Source organism: Loxodonta africana, chromosome 10, assembly GCF_030014295.1.
Source record: "Loxodonta africana isolate mLoxAfr1 chromosome 10, mLoxAfr1.hap2, whole genome shotgun sequence".
Lineage (NCBI taxonomy): Eukaryota > Metazoa > Chordata > Mammalia > Proboscidea > Elephantidae > Loxodonta > Loxodonta africana.
The window spans coordinates 89481749-89489002 of NC_087351.1; positions in this window are offsets into that span (position 1 = coordinate 89481749).

A 7254-nucleotide genomic window follows, 5' to 3' on the forward strand; every position below is an offset into this window, starting at 1 on the left:
AGACAAGGCATCTCCTGAAGTGAAGCGAATCATTCTTCCCTAAGAAATGGAATCCAGAGAAGCGACATCACGTAAAAAGTGGATCCCCCGAGGCTAAGGAAAACCCAGCGATTTGAGTTGTAGCCCTGGCCCCTCACATGATCCCTGGAAATCTTTGTCCTTCTAGGACTGTCTGCTGTGAAGGCGCCTGCCTAGTCTACACCTGGCATGGCATCCCCACAGGTCGTAGCTTTGTGTGAGGGGGTCTGGACACCTGCACTCAGGTGCCGTATTCCCTACTCACTAACTGGGTGACTGGGCAAGTCACTTAACCTCTAGATGTCCTTCTCAGCTGAATAATAAAGAATTTGAACTCTCCAAGGCTCTTCCCAGCTCTAGCCCTTTGTAAGGTGCATTATTTGTGTTACAGGTGAGCTGTAAAGTTAATAGGTTTTAAAAAAACCAAAAACCTGAGGTGCCTAGAAAATAGGTTTTTAGTGTTCAGGTAAGCTGATTTCCTGTGACAGTGTTCTGTCAGGTCTTTGACTTCTTACATGTGACTCAGGGCAGGAGCGTCTTGCCGGTCTGCACTGGCTTTGCCTTGTGATTATGGTTGCAGCTAACATGGATCTGCTACTTCCCACATAAAGACTGCTCTGAACCAAAGAATTCTTATTCACCCAAAAGGAGGATTATTTGGAATTAAATCATGTCTTTCCCTGGTCAGTCATTTCCAAAAAATCTTTCCATCTGAGGTGAAGGACGTAACTGGTTTGATATTTAGAAAGTATGTCAATTAACTTTTGTTGCCTTCCAGAGTTCTTGCCCCACCAGGGGCAGATTAACCAGTAAGCACCATACGCACTGGCTTACTTGTGTTTACTTACTCATCCGTAGTGCACAATTTCATGTGGGTTTCACCCCATCTTTGACATGGTGAAAAACAGGTGAAATTGTGCACTACAGATGAGTAAGTAACCACAGGTAAGCCCCTGCATACCTTGCTTATTGGGTAACCCATCCCTGCCCCCACAACCAGGGGTGGTATTTCTGCATGTGTTAGAAGGAGCCTCTTGGGTCGAGTTTAATATTTGTCACTGTAAGTAGTCACAGACTACGTAGATGCTATGGCACTCTGAGGTCTTTATTCTGGTCCCAGCCTTCTGTGTGTCATGCTTCTCCACACTGAAGGAGAGATGAGAGATGAAAAGAGGTCTGCCCGGGTGACATGTCATGATCAGAGTGCCTGGGGAGGAAAAGGCAGCAGGAAGCAGCCAACATGTCCTGGCTCTTGCAGTCTTTTTCTCTGCTACCTCCTTTTATCATAGAGGAGGGGGCGGGGTGATCCCTGCTGCTCACTTGGCATCCTGAGATTCTGGTGAGGTGCAAAAATAATGTCTCTTCATATTTCGAAGTTGCTTTTCAGAGTAAACCTACCTCGCTGCATGCGAACCAAGTGATGGCATTCAGCCCCTTGAGGGTTGTTATTTGCTTGGAATAACTGACCATCTTCTACCAAAACTCATTTACAGCTAATGGGAAGAGAGTAGATATCAACCCAGGACAGGTTAGTCTTTGGCTAGCTTCCTGGAAAGAGATGTTCTGTGGATCCGTGAAGTCCTCTCACCGCTTTGTTACAGGACTTCTTTCTTCTCTGAATTCCTCCTCCATCCGTAGAAAACGTGGTTTTCCTATCTCGTTCCCTTTCTGATTGATGGTTATGCAAGGCATTAGAGAATTGCTTGAAAGAACAGTCTGCATGGTTTCAGCCTCAAATTACAGCAGCTGGAGGAGATGAGCAAGAAAAAGAGAAAAGCCTGTGGAGTATGGAGTTAACACGGCGAGTGGGTGGGTGGAAGCTGTTAGGAAATGAAGGGAAATAACTGAAAGCAGGATCCCGAGGCCAGCCGCGTGAGGGCCCCAGTCAGGTTGAATGATCAGCTTTCTGAGCGAGACCATCAGAGTGATGGGAGAGCTGCCTTTTAATTTTCCTAAAGACTCTACCTCAGACATTGCAGTGGCCCCAGAGGGTGCTTCTTGTTCTGGTAAATGTCTCTGTCACAGAGGTGCCCAGGGCCTCCGTTCTGCAGGAGCAGCCCATAGGACTTTGCCTGCTGTATGGGGCGGCGGGGCACGCTTGGCGAGGGCCTGTCTACATTTAGGGGTGAGAGAGCCGCAGCTCCAAGTTCTAGCTGAACAACCAGGCAGGAATATCAGGACCTGCTAAAGCTCGTAAGTGGTGAGACCAAAATAACCTTTCTACAGAGAGCTGGGTTGAAATCACCATCGCCACAAATTAACAAGCTGCCCCAAAGTTAGACGAAACATGAAGTGACACACAAACAGAAAACTGCACCCTCAGCAGGTCCTGCATCATCTTCACCGGCTGGCTGCAGGAAAACCTGGCTCAGGAGGCCTAGAGATCCTCCAGGTGAAGGTTTAGTTCTGATTTCCCTCTCGCTGTAGCAAGGCTTCTGGGCTGCTTCTCACTTGTCACTGGGCAGCTTAGGAGATGCAAATGAGTGTCCGCTTGAACACAGAGGAAGGGCAGTGAACTGCCAAAACAAAGAGGCCAGGATACTACAGCAGACACCGCAGTGACAGGCTTGGTTTGGACAGCGTGTTTTCTCGAATGTCCCCTGTACTCCAGCAGGCCGGGAGGGACCAGGCTAACTTTAAGGTGAAAGCATTTTTTTTTTTTTTTACTAAAAGAGTCTTGAAGTCAATGCTTGTCTAGCCAATATGTGTGTAGAAGGACTGTGTTGCTTGTATTTTTGGAGCCTTTTACAAGCATCAGCTTTGCTGAGAAGCTCCCAGGTAGTAAGTTACTAATACTGCTGATGGTACTAGTCAGGTTTGGCTGCAGTGACAATGCAGGACTGGTGTCCTGCCGCTTAGGAAATGTGGGAGAGCACGCACTGGGTAGTAGTATCACTGCCATGCTTTTTTTTTTTTTTTAAAGGAAAAAATGATTCTGGGACCCACAGGGTTAGAGGTGAGCAGGTACCAACCAGCAGAGGTCAACCCCAGGGAAGCCCCCACTTGGAGGATCTATAAAATTTCTTAACCATGTGGTCCTCATCACAGGGTCTTTTTTTTTTTTTTTTTTAATTGTGCTTTAAGTGAAAGTGTACAAATCAAGTCAGACTCTCATACAAAAATTTATAAACACCTGGCTATGTACTACTCCTAATTACTCTCCCCCTGATAAGACAGCATACTCCTTCCCTCCACTCTCTCTTTTCCTGTCCATTCTGCCAGCTTCTGCCCTCCTCAGCCCTCTCATCTCCCCTTCAGACAGGAGATGCCAGCATAGTCTCAAGTGTCTACTTGATCCAAGAAGCTCATTCTTCACCAGTTATCATTTTCTATCCCATAGTCCAGCCCCATCCCTGTCTGAAGAGTTGGCTTTGGGAGTGGTTCCTGTCTTGGGTCAACAGAAGGTCTGGGGACCATGACCTCCGGGGTCCTTCTAATCTCAGTCAGACCATTAAACCTGGTCTTTTTACGAGAATTTGGGGTCTGCATCTGCACTGCTCCCTCAGGGGTTCTCTGTTGTGTATCCCTGTCAGAGCAGTCATCGGTTGTAGCCGGGCACCATAGTTCTTCCAGTCTCAGGCTGACGTGGTCTCTGGTTTATGTGGCCCTTTCTGTCTCTTGGGCTCATAATTACCTTGTGTCTTTGGTGTTCTTCATTCTCCTTTGCTCCAGGTGGGTTGAGACTAATTGATGCATCTTAGATGGCCGCTTGCTAGCGTTTAAGACCCCAGATGCCACTCTCCAAGGTGGGATGCAGAATGTTTTCTTAATAGATTTTATTATGCCAGTTGACTAAGATGTCTCCTGAAACCATGGTCCCCAAACCCCCACCCCTGCTACCCTGGCCTTCAAAGCATTCAGTTTATTCAGGAAACTTCTTTGTTTTTGGTTTAGTCCAGTTGTGCTGACCTCTCTTGTATTGTGTGTTGTCTTTCCCTTCACCTAGAATAGTTCTCATCTACTGTCTAATTAGTGAAAACCCCTCTCCTTCCCTCCCTCCCCGCTCTCGTAACCATCAAAGAAAATTTTCTTCTCTGTTTAAACTATTTCTCAAGTTCTTATAATAGTGGTCTTATACAATATTTCCTTTTGCAGCTGACTAATTTCACTCAGCATAATGCCTTCCAGATTCCTCCATGTTACGAAATGTTTCACAGATTAATCATTGTTCTTTATCTCATCACAGGGTTTTTCATACACACCCCAAAATAATTTTGTAACATTCTCAAACACTGATCATGTCCATTTCTGCTGAAAATTTTTGTAATTGTAAAAGCTTACTTAAGGAGCTCTGGTGGCACAATGGTTAAGTGCTCAGCTGCTAACTGAAAGGTCAGTGTTACGAACCCACCAGGTGCTCCACAGGAAAAAGATGTGGCCGTCTGCTTCCATAAAGATTATAGCCTTAGAAACCCTATGGGGCAGTTCTACTCTGTCCTTTAGGGTCGCTGTGAGTTGGAATCAACCTGATAGCACACAAAGCTTACTTGACCAAGGCATCGTCATTGTTATTTCAGGGTAACGTATACAATTAAATGGTTTATGTTTCACTCAACACAGTAATGTCTAGGTGCTGAGCTAGTTGGAGGGTAAAATGGTTGATGAAACCAATGGTTATACTTATAGTCTAGTGGGAGGGTAGCAATGACTACCAGCCAATCTCCTCTTCAATGGTTTTGGTCTTACTGCCATTGCCACCGAGTTGATTCCAACTCATAGTGACCCTATAGGACAGACTAGAAGTGCCCCGTAGAGTTTCCAGGGACCGCCGGGCAGATTCAAACTGCTGACCTATTTTTTTCTTTAGATTTTTATTGTGCTTTAAGTGAAAGTTTACAAATCAAGTCAGTCTCTCCTACAAAAATTTATATACGCCTTGCTGTATACTCCTAATTGCTCTCCCCCTAATGAGACAGCCTGCTCCTTCCCTCCACTCTCCCTTTTCATGTCCATACCGCCAGCTTCTGACCCCCTCTACCCTCTCATCTCCCCTCCAGATAGGAGATACCAACATAGTCTCAAGTGTCTACTTGATCCAAGAAGCTCATTCTTCACCAGCATCTTTTTCTATCCCATTGTCCAGTCCAATTCCTGTCTGAAGAGTTGGCTTTGGGAATGGTTCCTGTCTTGGGCTAACAGAAGGTCTGGGGGCCATGACCACCAGGGTCCTTCTAGTCTCCGTCAGTCCATTAAGTCTGGTCTTTTTATGAGAATTTGGGGTCTGCACCCCACTGCTCTCCTGCTCCCTCAGGGGTTCTCTGTTGTGTTCCCTGTCAGGGCAGTCATAGGTTGTAGCCAGGCACCATCTAGTTCTTCTGGTCTCAGGCTGACGTGGTCCCTGGTTTATGTGGCCCTTTCTGTCTCTTGGGCTTATAATTACCTTGTGTCTTTTGTGTTTTTCATTCTCCTTTGCTCCAGGTTGGAATCGACTCGATGGCACTGGTTTTTTTTTTTTTTTTTTTTTTTGGGTGGGTTTGCTCCAGGTAGGTTGAGAGCAACTGATGAGTCTTAGATGAAAACTGTTGACCTTTTGATTAGCAGCCATAGAACTTAACCACAACGCCACCAGGGCTTGTGTTACAAATCCACAGTTGGGCATGTAGGCAAGGTGATATGTCCTACTGTTTCTGTGTTTATTCTGAAGATGGATGTTTGATAACCTTTGGGTTTAGTGCCTTTGGATTAGGGCAAGAGTCCTTAATATTAAACTACCAGGCTGGGAACAGAAGCGTTGATACAAGCACAATCTATTAATTAGCGGGTAAGTCCACCCCCAACACCCAAGCACACATGGTGAAAATTCTCAGAAGTGGACTATCCTGTTCGGTGACTCACCGTCAGACTTCTGAGCTCACACACAACTCAGCCTCTGCTTTCCTCACGCTCCCTCAGCTGCTGCCAGCAGAAGCATTTGCATGACCCTGAGAGTGGGGACCTCCTTCAATATTGTGCATCAATGGTTTGCTTGCTTCTCCTTAGTTCCAGCCCTGGCAGCATCAAACACTTATGGAGGCCCAGGGCCTACAGAGAGATTCATGTGGCCCCTGGCCTTGGAGCCCCACATCTGAGCCAGGATACTGACTCAGAAAACACAGCAACAGGAGGTCATGTATGCCTGGTGCCAAAGCTTCAAACCAATTTGCATCGGTTTAACCCCCTGCTGCGAGTTTGCATGTCCACCTCATACACTGGGTGGGTTATATACTAAATCACCCATCTACATTTTAACAAGAGTCCCAGATGATTCTTGTTAAAATGTAAATTCTGATTCAGTATCATATCTGGGAGGGAAATGCAAATTCTCATCAGGGTGTTAAACAATAATGAACCTGTTAGAAGCCCTGCCTGGTGCGAAAGGAGAATTTCAGACCAGAGTTGCAGGGAGCTCTCCAAGGCCTCAAAAGGAACTCAAGGCAAGTTGAGATTTGAGCTCAGCCTTGGCATACAGTGGAGCTTAGAGAATTTAGGGGAAAGAGGAATGGTGTGTTAGCTAAATGAAAGAGCATGAGCAGAAGCTGGCAGGCATCATACCAATAAAACTAGCCCGTTGCTGTTGAAATTGATTCCAGCTTATGGAGACCCCATGTGTTACAGACTAGAACTGCTCCACACGGTTTTATTGGCTATTGTCTTTACAAAAGCAGATCGACAGGCCTTTCCTCCACTGTGCTGCTGGGTGGGTTTGGACCTTTAGGGTAGTAGACAAGAACAAACCGGTTACACCACCCAGGGACCTGGGTTAACCCCAGGCCTGCTCAAATGACGCCAGCTTTTTATGCTTCTCCCCCTCCCCCTTCCCATTCCCCTAGCTATTTCTCTGCTCTGTTTGCACCACCCAGGGAGACAGGCATCATGGTGGAATGGAAATATCTCCGCTTTGGATCTGGTTGCTGTGTGATCCTGACAAGTTACATAACCTTTCTGAGCCTGTTTTCTCATTTGCTAGATTAATGTCTACTCTAAAAGACTGTTGTGCCCGAATGTGCAAAGTGCCTAGGAAATAGTAAGATTGTTACTGCAGGAGAACCATACCCATGTGTTCCACTGGGCCAGCTGAGCTGCGTCCCTACAAGCCCAGCCCTCCACCTTGTATATATGGGCAGCGACCGCAAACCTGCCCAGCTCCCTGCCTGCCTCCTGCACCCTGCTGCACCCAGAACAGAGCTCCTCCTTAGTTCACACCCTGCAGAGCACCTGCCAAGCGTGCTCTCCAGCCCACCCCAGGCCTCACCCCTC